This window comes from Oreochromis niloticus, linkage group LG23 (genome assembly GCF_001858045.2).
Source record: "Oreochromis niloticus isolate F11D_XX linkage group LG23, O_niloticus_UMD_NMBU, whole genome shotgun sequence".
Lineage (NCBI taxonomy): Eukaryota > Metazoa > Chordata > Actinopteri > Cichliformes > Cichlidae > Oreochromis > Oreochromis niloticus.
In genome coordinates this window covers 18,888,652-18,902,601 of record NC_031986.2, presented here as the reverse complement: position 1 = coordinate 18,902,601, position 13,950 = coordinate 18,888,652, and positions in this window count along the sequence as shown.

Sequence of the window (13,950 nt, the reverse complement as noted above, 5' to 3'; positions counted from 1 at the left end):
CTGTGCAGGTTTGAGGTGAAAATGATCAAAACGTGTGTTTTTTATGGCTTTTTTTTTCTTTTCTGGAAATAAAAACCGGAACATTTCACAGCACATTACCTGCTGTTGCTTTTTTTTGCTTTCTTTCTTTTTTCTTTCTTTCCTCCTTCCTGAAGTTGAATTGTTGCCCCAGAAAAATCAATAAGTGGGAAATTCACTTGGGTTTTAATGGTTTTTAATGTCCGACGCCTAAATTGGAGCTCTGCAGTTCTGCAGCTGCCCGCCTCAGGCATGACTGCTGATTACCGAGATTATAATCCTAATTTTCTCTCCCAGCCTCAGTGTGTGAGTGAGTGAGCGTGTGTGTGTGTGTGTGTGTGTGTGTGTGTGTGTGTGAGAGAGAGAGAGAGAGGAGGCCCACTTTTAGTTTTTTTTCGACGGCATAAACACACAAAGACAGCAGTGCAGAGGCTTCTGCAAGAACGTCTTGCAGTATTTGGAGGATCTGTCGGTCTAATTACGGCTTCTGTTTGTGCGACTGTTGAGCAGTCGGGTTACGCTCGCTGTCAGCTGCTGTTACAAAAAAAAAGAGAGAGAAAAAACCCTCCGTGTTAATAATAACAAACGTCACTCATAGGATGCAACTTTGAGATCACGGGCAGCGAATGGGGGAGGTCAGAGGTCAAAGCAGCTGACTTTTATTGGGTTTTCTGCAGGTCGTTTTTGCCCACAGCGACTGAGTCCTCAGAAGATTTCACAAAAACGACCACAAATCAAACCTCCAACACGCGGCGTATTTACCGCTAACGGGGCAGGAGAGAAAATCAGCAATAAGAAGCCGAATCAGAGGCAGAGATGCGTGCTGTGCTTCAAGCAAAAAAATTCAAAATAAATAAAATAATAATAAGAAAAAGCGCTTTGCTGGAATTAGAGAAGAATCTGTGATAGACGCTGTTCGGTGTTACTTTCACCCGATGCTGCGAACTTCCTGCTCTAGAAGAAGCGTGCAGGGATCCGTCTGTAACAAGCTGACCTGTTAGACACGTTCCTGCACTTGCGGCTTAACTTCTGTCCGTGCAGGTATCCTTTGAGAAGTGATCCTCTTACAGCTCACTTTTAAACCCCAGCCTTATTCTCAAAAGCTTTTATAAACATGTAATCTTTTTCTCTTTTTTTTTTTTGCCTTGTGAAAATTTAATCTGCAATCTCTCTGAAAGAAAACAGAGACTATACACACACACACATACATGTATGTGCTAATATTTACTTCTCCTCTGGCTTCCAATTGTTCAATCAATCAAGGTTTTTTTTTTTAGGTTTGTAAAAATTTGCATGTGATTTTGTCCTTTGAAAATATTAATTTGCATACCTCTGTCAGTGTAAATGTGTTGGTACTTATATTAATTTCTACTCGGAGCACACACACCCCACACACACAATGAGGGATCTGTCAGCAGCAGTCTGAGGTTCAGTATTTTTGCCCGGGGTCGCTCCGACATCTCGATTAGAAGACGGCTAGATCTTCGTCCTGGAAGCTTCCTGATTTCGTGTCGGGTGGTGTTCTCCGGTCTCTCAGTGTAACAGTGTGCACTCACCCTAAACGGACAAGGAGGAAGCAAAAAATAAAGTCTTAATGTGCCAAATATAATAAAAATATAATATTATAATCTGCACTAACTGAATAAGATACAAACCCTAACCCTCACAAAAAAGGTGATTTTTGGGGGAGGGGGCTTTTGAAAATTACTCTTCTCAGTCTTTGCAATCAGAGAACTAAAACAAATTATTATTTATAGTATTTTTACATTTACACCCCCTAAAAAAAATCAGCTGCCATTTGTCTCAGACATGCAGGGTTGGGATTAGGGTTACACATTGAGGATTACAGGTGTGCTACAACCCACTCCATCCCTGTTTTTGCCTGCAAATTACACCCTTCACTCTGGTGTAAATCCAATTCACTTAATCTGGAATAGTGTAAATAACTAAGAAAAACCCTCCAGGATCTACATCCACCTGTTTCCAACCTTAAATGACCAAACGACTCCCGTCTCCTCCCTGATTGATGCGGTCGCTTGTGTTACAGCCGTGCCCATTCTCCCCTCTCCGTGGCCGACATCGCTGGCCATCTGATGCCGCCGGTGTGTGTGTGTGTGTGTGTGTGTGTGTGTGTGTGTGTGTGTGTGTGTGTGTTTATTAACGAGGCCCACAATGTGCTAGGGATATATTTGCAGGGATCAACGTGTCTGTGTGCGTCTCTGGTTTTTGCTGCACGCTGAAATAAGACAAGAAGGGAGTCAGAGCGAGAGAGAGGGATGCCATTGCAGAACACTTGCAGCCTCGGGACTGTTGCATGTACATGCTGTGCATTCAACAACTCAGCCGCCAGGCGTCCCTGATTATTGGCCTAATTTAGATCTGTGAGCGTCACGTGACGCGGTGGTGATGAATCTATGCCCAGTCCGGCAGCGGCAGCATCAGCAGCAGCAGAAGCAGCTCGACCAAACCTGTTACGATATGAGGGGAATACTCATCGTGGTCGTTTGTGTGTGCTGTTCTATTATGGTTTAATTTCAGGGAGAAATGAAAGAGTGTTGCATGACAGTGATGCATTCGGGTGTGTCTGTTATCTAAAACTGACCTGTGCTGCTCAGATCTGCACCGCCAGAGCTGCAGAATCAGCCTCGTGGAGGATGACGGTGAGGGGGTGATGTGCCTCATTTTGGGTCGCCGGGAGGAGTTTCACTGCTGATGACACATCAAAGAGAGATGAAGAGAGAGGAAAGGTTTCATGTGACTACAGATCAGGTTAAAGATGCCAGACAGCAGACACATTCGGGCCAAAGCTGAGCTCGTTTTGGCACCGACGCCTCAGTCGGGGAATTGCAAGTGTCACGACACACCCGACATCCATCCATTAAGGAGTGGAGCTGATGCCGAGAAAACGCTGTCAGTCGACGCCAATGCCCAGATTTGGGCGAAACTTTCAACACTATCTGCGATTACGCACAACCGACATGATGGAGGTCAAAGGTCAAGACGGAGGACGAACCCAGCGCTGATGCATTTGGCTTGAAGCTGCTGAAAACTGCTGTTTCGTGCCAGCAGTTAATAGTTTAATTATTGGCAAAAACAAATCTGACACTTTTCCAAGCAAAACAATGATTCAGCGTTTCCCTCTCAATTTGGTTCATGACATCAAAGCAGAAAATAGCCTTACAAAGAATTCTGTCCGGCATGGGAAGCCGAAACTCCCCAGGGAGAAATGAGAGATTCAGATGAAATTCAGGGTAATCGCGCAGTAGCATCACTACAAATGTCCCAGTAACATGACTACTGTTCATTTCTGCACAGAAAATCCCCCACTCCTATAAAAAATACTATTTTGAATATGAGTGATAATACACATAACTAAAAAATCATAGACTGTATATAAAGAATGGCAACTATAACGATTCTCATTGGTTTACAGACTACTATTTAGTATTTTCTCTATCACCATATTGGTTTGCAAACACATCACACACTCATTTGCAACTTTTGACCTAAAACATTCCTTTTTTATTCCTTTTTTTAAACCATAATTTATAAAATTATTATCATGTTGTAGTAAATAAGACTAGAAACTAGCAAATTACCCTATAAACTAATTAGGAAAGCAAGTAAGTGAGAAGTAAGCCTGTTTTTTCAGACTTCTCTACAACCAGAGGAGTCACCCTCCTGCTTTTTGCACATTTGTGCACTGGTTTCACTCTTCAAACGAAGAGGTGACCGCCACCTTTTTTATACCGGCTATGCGAAAAATCTGAATTTTAAAACGTGCCATAAAACAGTTGTCTAACTACAACTAACTATATTTGATAAACATGGTTTCCACCATAATCGAGTGAGTACTGAAGTGAAAAGTTTGGTACACAAACTACCCTACCTAATCCGAAAGTGCTGTTAGGGTTGGCTTTGCTGTTCACCTGGCTTTGCCACGAATTCTTCGCCAATAAGATGCAGGGTAAAATCATCTGAAGCACTGATTCAATGATCGATGAATGATAGTACAGTGAGCCAGGCTGCTGATCAATCTATAACTCGGGTAAACTAGAGGGTAGGGTTAGGACTAACCCTACCCTCTAACCATGTGTGAGAATACGTGCTTTATGTATAATATGTGCAACTACCAACCAGGGCCTCTTTGCAACCCCTGGGGTGGCTGTAGCTCAGGTGATTGTGCAGGCCATCTGCTAATTGGAAGTCAAATGTCTGATGCATCCATCCACCAGTCCATTTACCATTTACCTCTGGTAACTAGGGAAAACTGTCCATTCCTCAACCAGTTGGCAAGCGTTTCCTGGGAGTCGAATCAGTTGCAAGGAGGATGTCGCACCAAAAACCTCACGTGACTGCTTTGATGACAGCAGATTTCTTCTGTTGAACATTGTTTGCATAGAAAATACCAACTTTTGGCAACTAGAAACTGAGTGGTTGTGAATCGTGAAAAAGAGCAACTCAAAGAATATATATGTGTATGTGTGTGTGACAATTACATTTAAATACCAATTTGATCAGATTCAATCACAAACTGATAGCAAGCTGACTCCATCGTATTTTACGACTTGAGTTGATGTACCAGGGTTGCTCTGAGGACGTCAACTGACCACAAGTCGTTGCAGGACTTGTCAAGATCACAAGTTCATTGCACTCGGCCGCCATAATTCTGGTCGTGACGCTGCGTGTCTGATTGTAGCATTAAGCAGCATTTGTTCTTAAAAACGACCCTCCTTTATGAGCACGGAGACTTTAAGGGGCGCTTGCAGAGTTTCAATCAACAACTGCTCAGTGTTCAGTTGTGATATAACCACAAAATCTGACAGTAATATACACCAGCTCCACCTCGTGTGATGGGTGGTGCCTCTTTGCTCACGTGTGTAGGGCATATGACATCTCTTAGACATTAAGTAAGAGGGGATTTTTTTTATTATCTTTGGGCGATCATCACAATGATTCAGATTTGCCCACAGGGTGGAAATCTAGGTGTCGAGTTAAACTGCTAGAAACTTCAAATCTGCTCCACTCCTGTTTTATGGAGATATGGAGAAAGACAGAGGTTAGACAAAGTTATGAGGATGGACAGAGTTTGAACAACATGCCTGCAGTGGAGGGAGCTGGTGTAAATACAATTATAACCACTTCATGTAGAAAATCAAACAAAGCTGGTTTGACCAGAAAGTGGGTCTAGAAAAAAACAGAGGAGGGACATTTTTGAAAATGCACTTCTACAATTCAAAACAGCTGTCAAGTGGCTGCAGCTCAGCCCCTCGAGTGTTAAAGCCTCAGCATACAGTTTGTGCTTTAGCCCCGAAAGTGAGCTTCGCCTCTTTTCAATTAAAATAACGGTTGTTGTTGGCGTTCAGAGGGTTTGAATGCACGACAGAAGTATCCCAGATCACATCTCCTTTTCTGGCTCCTCTCTGCGCTTGTTTGTGGCTCTTCCAGCTCTGCAACATCAAACTGGAAATCTCTCGACGGGGTTTGGCTCTGTGATAGCCACCGCAAGAGCCCCGGCACCACAACAACTCCAGAGATTGACGGACAATTAAAGAGCGAGAGGCGAAGGCTGGAGCGTGTGATCTGCGAGGACTCTTCAAACATGCAAAATGAATTTAGTTTACATTGGCCGTGAGGAAGAAAAAAGGGCGAGAGGAGGAAAAACTGCTCTTTTTCTGAGCATTTCTGATCTCCCTCAGTTGGACAAGAAAGCTCGCAGAGAGAACAAGATCGCTGCATAGCAGATTGGTGCAGAAACAAATGCTCACACTAAAAAAGTATTGATTTTTCATGTTGTTCTTGTTAGCTGAAAAACCCGAGCAGAGTCTTCTACAAATGACCACGACTGAGCCACTTTAAAAAAACACAAGACAAACACATCGGGTGCCCTTTTCTCCTGTGGAAAGGCTTCAAAAAAGAGGGGAAAAAAGCAACCGTGTGGGAAAGAAAACTGAATGAAAACTTTTTTCATTCAGTTTCTAAGGTTAACCAGCAACAGCTTAAAATGTAAAGAAACCCCAGCAGATCGGGACTTTTTAATTTTTGGTAAACTGTAATTTAGGAAAGTCAAACGTGAGCTTTTTAAATATGTCATATTCAGTGTACAAGTACATAACTGTATGTATGTATGTATTATTTTCTTGGACGTAACTGACATTTAGAGTAGATGTATAGTACTGTGCAAAAGTCTTGAGCCACCCCTCATTGTCATTTTTTAAAGTGGTCCTGAGCAATAGTTCTCCAGGCTTCCTCGAGGTGTTTCAAAGTTTTCCTTTGGACGTTGGCTGTTTTTTTCACTCATTTTCTGATCAGTTCTTCTATTCACCATTTTCAGAGGAATTCTAGTTTGTTAAGCCACTTAGCAGTGACCTATGAATTATTTGACACTTTGTTACTAGCAGCCTGTCTCAAAAACACATCATTTTTCAGTGAAATCTATGAAAAATGCCAAAGATAACACAGTTTGACAAACTTAAAATAAAATTTTTGTGATTACCAAAGAGGTATTGGCTGAAAACTTGTCATAACTTGTCATATAAAACTTCTCATGGTGTGCAGTGTGTCCTTAAAAAAATTGAGGAAACTGGAAATGTGTTAGACAAAAGAAGAAAAAAAACTACAGTAACTACTATCTACTAAAATTACTGTTTACAGCAGGTGAACTGTATCTGAAAGTCATGACCTTAAGAAACAGGAACAAATCCAGCAAAGACCTGACACAGGACCTAAGAGATCCATCTGAACCCTCAACTGATTAATCTGCTGTTCACTGGAGCCTCATCAGAAATAGTCTCTGTTGAAGGGTGGTTGTCAAGAAGCCATTCTTGATCGGGAGAAAAGGCTGAGGTATGCCAAATCACCAGACTGCAGATTGTACTAAACTGAAAATCAGTTGAAGTAGGTCTGATGGAGTGATGGATCCAAATTTGACATTTTGAGGTTCAAATCATCATCAGTATGATCAAAGATCAGCAGAAAGGAACAACAGTGCTTGGCTACAGCCATCTGTAAAACACGATGGAGGCTCTCTCATGGTTTGAGCTACATTTCAGTCTGTGGTGTTGGAGATTTTTTTATTTTTCATCATGTCAATGATCCCAAAACACACTGCCAATGCAGTAAAATCATACCTGGATAGAAAAACACACAGTGTAACACTATCAGTCATGGATTGGTCTCCCCAGAGCCCGGACCTCAACATTATTGAAGCAGTGTGGGATCATGTTGACAGAGAACAGAACAAAAGGCAGAAACATCCAAAGAAGAGCTTTGAATGTCCTTCAAGAAGCCTGGAGAACTATTCCTGAAAACTACTTAAAGAAATGACAGGAAAGCTACCTAAGAGAGTTCAGACTGTGCTGATGAATAAAGGTGGTCATAACAAATATTGACTTTCAAGCTTGTTAGATTTGTACAAACTCTGGATTTTGCCTTATATGCTGCATTTACACGTATATTTGCACATGTCAATAAACCATCTGTTTTCCATTTTCCTAGCAAAATATAAAGAAAGGAGGGCTGGCTTAAGATAATTGCACAGCAGTGTAGCATTAGAAAACAGATTGATTTCAATAGAGAACAGCTATGTTGAGGCAGAGCAAAAGGAGATACAGAAAATGGAGTGATAACTACATAGAAAGAATACAGAGAGATTGGAGAATATAAATACAGAGAATAGACACATAGAGATATTGATATAGAAAACAGAGATGGAAAAATAAAGAATAGACAGAAAGATGCTGATCACAGAGAAAATAGAAATATGGAGATCTAAGGAATATAGATATAGAGAACAGAGATATAGAAAAATCAGTTATTTCTTGTAAAAACCATTATCAGAAACGCTCTAAGCATGTTTGAACAAGCACAAAGAGACAGTATTTAAAGTGTAGCGTCTGTCTGCTGCCACCAAAACAAATCCTGCACGTTTACTGCACTTCGCAAATAAAATGGTTTTGATTGGGATTCTGATAGATCCCTCAAGAAAACTTTTCACTCCGAGATGAAGGGGGAAAAAAAGAGATGACTTATCGCTCACCGAAATGAATAATTGACGGCGTCTCCGATGAATAATTAATCAAACATTTGAATAATTGTTGTAGCTCTAATCTCGACAGACATTTGCATATCAGCGTGCTCTTAATATCTGCCTCCGTATATGAGTTTACATCCTCTCAGGACGCACGGATAGAATTAAAAGATCTAACTTACATCTGCAGAAACCTTGTCCGGCTCTCGGCGATTTCTCACTCAGAGAGGAAAGAAGCATTGCTCAGAGAGGAAAAGAGTTTCTAAACATATGGATAAAGGCGAAAAAATAAGACCTGCAATCCCACGTAATATTGCAACACCTAGGAATGCAAATACATGCAACTGCAGCTAAAATTTTTCCTTAGTATCGTTTCTTTTTCAAGAATAGGTAAAGTATATGTGGACTGATTAAAAAGGCTGAAGTGATTAGCTGTATTAAAAGTTTGTTGGGTATGAAGTGGATGAGTCTTGGGTGGAATAATCTCAGCCTTTAAAGCTTTTCCCCTGTCTGCTTGTTAGCAAGATATCTTAAAAAGTAAACACATTTGGCTGAAATCAAACCAATCAATTTTGAACCAAACACTGGGTGGGTTTTGGGGGCAAACATTTTTAGCAATAAATAACATGCTCTGTTTTTATATTTTCAGTGGTCTGTTGGGCATTTACTGGCTTTTAGAGCAACATTCAGTTTTTATTCTCTTTAAAGTCTTACTTTTAGGTGCTATAACATTTTAGCTTCCATTAAATAGGCCAAGTTAACAGATTATACATAGACACGAGTTCTTTTTAACCAGTTTGCTCTGTCACTAACTGTTTGGAGGGCCGTTGTACTCTCTTCAGATTGGCACAGTAGCTAACTATCCTCTCAACCAGGGTTGGATGCTGGCCACTTTTTAAGAACTGGTGTTGCCTCCAGGAATGGAAATTTGTGATTTAGCCAACTCACAGAAAAAGAAAAAGACTCAGAGGGAGAGAGACTCAGGCCCTCTATATTCCCCAAACGGTTGCTAGGGGAAACTTATTAAAATGAGGTAGATTGCACTGGACCAAAAACCTCCTGTCGATTGCTTTGGACATTGGCAGTCTGACACAGGCTACGACCACACTAGCCCGGATAGATTTGAAAACGCCTTTTTCGTCTGAAAACGCTCCACGTGCACACTAACGTTTTCAGTCGTTTTCACAGAGTTGTGCGTCCACATTGAAACGGCCGAAAACGCTTACGTTCCAGTACTGAAACGCAAGAAGATTCGACCTGCCTCATTTAGTCTGCCGCTAATTTACTTTCCGTTCTTTGAAACGTCGCGGCAAAATGTCAAGGAAAAGCACCGAGTTTTTTAAATGGACTAACAATGTGGTGGAGTTGTTGCTGCGAGTAACACAAAAGTACAAAGTTGCAAAAGCGAGTGAGAGTTAAAGAATTTGAAGAAAAGCTATCTGGAGCATGTACAGACTGATATTAATCTTTAATAGGGCTGTCAAAATTCAGAGCAAACAAAACAACTGCTGTATAATGCCCTCTGCTATCTTAGTTTAATTGGTCACGTGACTGCATCATATGACTAACATGGCACGATCTGATATCGTCGTGTTGGTGTTGTTCCCAGATCATCATACTAAATGTTGTTCCAGGATCAACATTGCAAGTGACCAATCAGAATGTTGTGACGTCATACTTTTGCGACTTCGGGAAAAACCGCCGTAAAACAAAAAACTGTACTTAAGCTGCGAGAAACCGCCTCTGTCCGCCGATCAATGGACCCTGACCCTAACCCTTTAATAAACAGTAAGCAGAATTGATATTGTCCTTGAAACATTGGAATTTCATAAATGCACGAATGGCTTGGCGCGCAAAAGAATAACGTCACAACAATGTCATTGGTCACTTGCAATGTTGAACCTGGAACATTTTCATGATGATCTGGGAACAACACCAACACGACGATATCAGATCATCCACTAACATGCGTCATCGTTTTAGAAAGTCTGCGTTTTTGCTGTCCACACTGCGCCGCGAAACCACCGTTTCCAAATGTATGCATTTTTAAGAGCGTTTCAAAACGCTGCGTTTTCCATCAGCGAAAATGCCGTCTCAGTGTGGACGGGAGCCCAAAACAGAGAGAAAACGATGCGTTTTCAAACAAAAACGCATTGGTGTGGACGTAGCCACAGTCACCTGTAGTTTGCATAGAATGCAGGGGAGTCACAAACTGCTCTTCAAAGTGATGGTGAAACTGCAACATGTGTGATGCAAACCAGAAATGGACGCCATTTGACTAACACTGATAATCCCTTCATCGTGCCACCTGTTGGTGGGTGGGATATGTTAGGGAGCAAGTGAAAATTTTGTCATCAAAGTTGATGTGTTAGAAGCCAGGAAAATGGGCAAGCATCTCCGAAACTACTGCTCTTGTCGGTGTTCCTGCAGTGGTCAGTTTCAGTGAAAAGTGGTTCAAGGAAAGATCAGTGGTAAACCATTGACAGGCTGGTCAGGGTGCCCATGGTGACCTCTGTCCACTGCCGAAAGCACCAACAATGGGCACATGAGCATCAGAACTGGACCATGGAGCAATGGAAGAACGTGGCCCAGTCTGATGTTACTTTATCATGTACCACCTACCTAATCATCGCTGCAGACCATGTACACCATTTCATGGAAATTGTATCCCCTGATGGCTGCAGCCTCTTTCAGCAGGATAATGTTCTGCAACAAAGCAAAAGTGGTTGAGAAATGGTTTGAGTAGCACAACACCAAGTTTGGGTGTTGACTTGGCCTCCAAATACCTTGTGACAGATACCCAGGCACACCTTCAGCGGTCTAGTGGGGTCCATGTCTCGATGGGGCAGAGCTGTTTTAGGGGCAAAAGGTGGACCGATACAATATTAGGCAGGTTGTCATAATATTATGCCCGATTGGCGTAAGTAAAACTTGGTGGTGAGGCGCAGTTTTTCTTTGAAGGCAGTCAGTTTGCATTGCACTTTTTCTAGTTTCACAGTGAGTGAGTCTGGTGCTTTGGATGGTTGAACCCCTAGTTTTAACCCCATAAGGTCTGGAGGGAAGGAAAATTACTTTATTTGGAAAACGTGTTTGATGTGTGTTGGTTAAAAGCCACATATTATGATAGCAAAGGGTTAGAGTTTAGGGTGTTGGTGTTATCGATGAAGTAAAGCGTAAAACAAGCAAATTATACCACAGAAGTAATTCAGTAAAACAAAGTGATTGCCAGAATATCGCCTACAACTGTCCAAACTCACTATCAGTCAATTTATTGCCTAGGACCACATGACTACAACTTGTTTGAGTGTGTTTATGTGTGTCTTCCCAGAGGATCACTAACTTTAAAAACCAGACTGCAGCAAATGAATGGGTTTTTTTTTGCCATCAACTGTGGGGGAACTTTGCAGAGAAGTCAGCTTTGAACCCTTGGCCTCTTCGATAAGATTTCACAGAGTTCCCAGTTTGCTCATTTGGGCTTTCAGATGTTTGCATTATTTTTCAGAGCTGCCTCAGACAAACAGATCTGTTTCATCCTCTGCTAAAGTTTATGGCCCTGTAGGAACTCGGAGAAAGTCAGTTCACGCTCTGCTGGATGCACTGTATACCTCCACTGCTCGTTTTAGACGCACCATCCTTCCAACATTGTCATCCATGGCGTTTGTTATCTTGACACTCAAAGGATTTTGGGCTGGCGTAGGAAGCAAATTGCTGTTGTGTTCAACACTTCCTTCCATGTTTGGTCCTCGCCGAGTAAAACCATCACTCGCACCTCTCGCTTCTGACCATTTCTCTTTGTATGTATGTGTGCGTGTGTTGGTGTATGTGTTAGGAGGGGAGTCGATGATTCGTCTTTTGATCCTAGCGTGCTTGTTGTCAAAAGCTGCCTGGATTGAAGAGACTGTTGGCCACAATTGACTGTGACAATTAGGGCACGATCGCAGTCCCCAAGTGGAGCACTTAAAGGCTAATTTACATGTCACTTTGCCGAATTAAAAAAAGAAAAAAACATAGCGGGAGAAAAGATATTCTGCTTTTGCTCACCCTCCCTCCCACCTTCTTCTTTTTCAGTCTATCTACTCCATCTTTTTTTTTTTTTATTCCTGCATGCCTTGTAAACTGTAATTTGTACACTGCTTAGGGGAACCAGGCAGACGAGAGGCAACCGGCATTTCCATTTGAAAAGAGGCAATCACCAGGCCACTGCTGAGCCTATTGTCCGGTGGTGGTGGTAGTGGCGGGGGGTGACAGAGGGGGTAGCGGGGGGGCAATTTACAGGCAGTGAACTTAACCTTCTGGTGAGGTACATTTATACTCGTACACATGCAGATCTTCTCGTGTTTGCTGATATGCTGGACTGATACTGTTCTTTTACCAAGACCAGGATGTCCATCAGTCAGGATCCTCGTTCCTCCTCCTGCTGTGAGAGATCCTTAATTCAACTGTCCTCATGCTTTTCCATCTCCATTCCCATAGAGCCAAATGCTGATGTTTTTCCAAGCCACTGGCACCTTTAAGATACCCTTAAGGTGTCCCTTGGCATTGGGGCTGTGACACTCAGGACTCCCTGGAAACAGGAAGCAAATTGCTGTTTCCTGACTGTTTCCTACTGACTTACTCTACTCAATAAATTTTTGCAACTCTTTAAAAGAGCACTGTTATCTGTGGTTGTTCAACAATGCAACAGCGACCACTTTAAGACAGCAACGCCAAAGGATCCATCGTGACGCCAGAACACATTGCTGTATCTGAACAATACTGGCTAGTCGCAATTTTTTGTTGCCAAAACAATTCAAGCCTTTATTTTTAACTAGTTGGAAAAACAACTCGGTAAATCAATCAAGATCCTACATTCAAGAGAAAATTCCAATTTCCATACAACAAATGTAGTTTACACTTTGTAATAAAAGCCAGAGCTGGCATGAATGGCGAGGTGGGCTGCAAAGCAGCTTGCAGACGTGTCATAACTGCAGGCAGGCTGAAGCAGCTTAAACAGCACGTCCTATATGAGATATGCCATTTAGATTTTTTAATATTCACACTTGGATGATGTTAACTGAAAATAAATGAATAAATACACATTAAGGGAGCAAAGTCACCACAGTACTGAAAAGGGATGTGCTGGATTAATAACACAGAATTATCCTTTTTTTAATGTCGATTATCCTGTTTTGATCATTCCTGGAAGTCAATGAATTGCTGCTTTAACTGAAAATCACATCTGATTGATTGCCCACACCTACTGAATTATGAATTCAAAAACCTTTTTAATGTTGGCAACACATGCAGTCAGTTATGGCCTTATAAACCCCAGATCGGCTCAAACAAACACCCCTTTTCCCTCAGTTCTTCCTCATGGCTGAACTTTCTTTTCTTCTCCTCTGACAGGCTGTTTGTGACAGGTGCAGAGTGTGTGTCTGTCTGTGTGTGTGTGTGCATGAAAATGTGTGTGTGAAAGGACTCCCTCCCTTCATCCATGTCTCTCTCTCTCTCTCTCACACACACACACACAGGCACAAACACACACTCCTGCTGTCCTTTCAAAGAGAACACAGAGGGGACAGAGAGTGTACAGAAACAGCAGGTTGATGGGATAATGCCCATCATCTGTTGCACCGTGTCATTTCTGTGCCGCCATAACCTGCTTTTGTAACGGCACTGCACACACACACACACACACACGCACACACACACACACACACACACACACACACACACACACACATAAACGCACACGCACGCTTCTCCTCTTCCGTGTGAATGTGTGTGTGTGATTTTCTACATGTGAACGAGTTAAACAGGAAGAAATCCAAGGTGGGAATCTTCTTCATCACTCCTGAGAAAATCTAACAATCTATTTACAAAGCCAATAAGTGTATCCAAAGGTGTGTGTGTGTGTGTGGTGT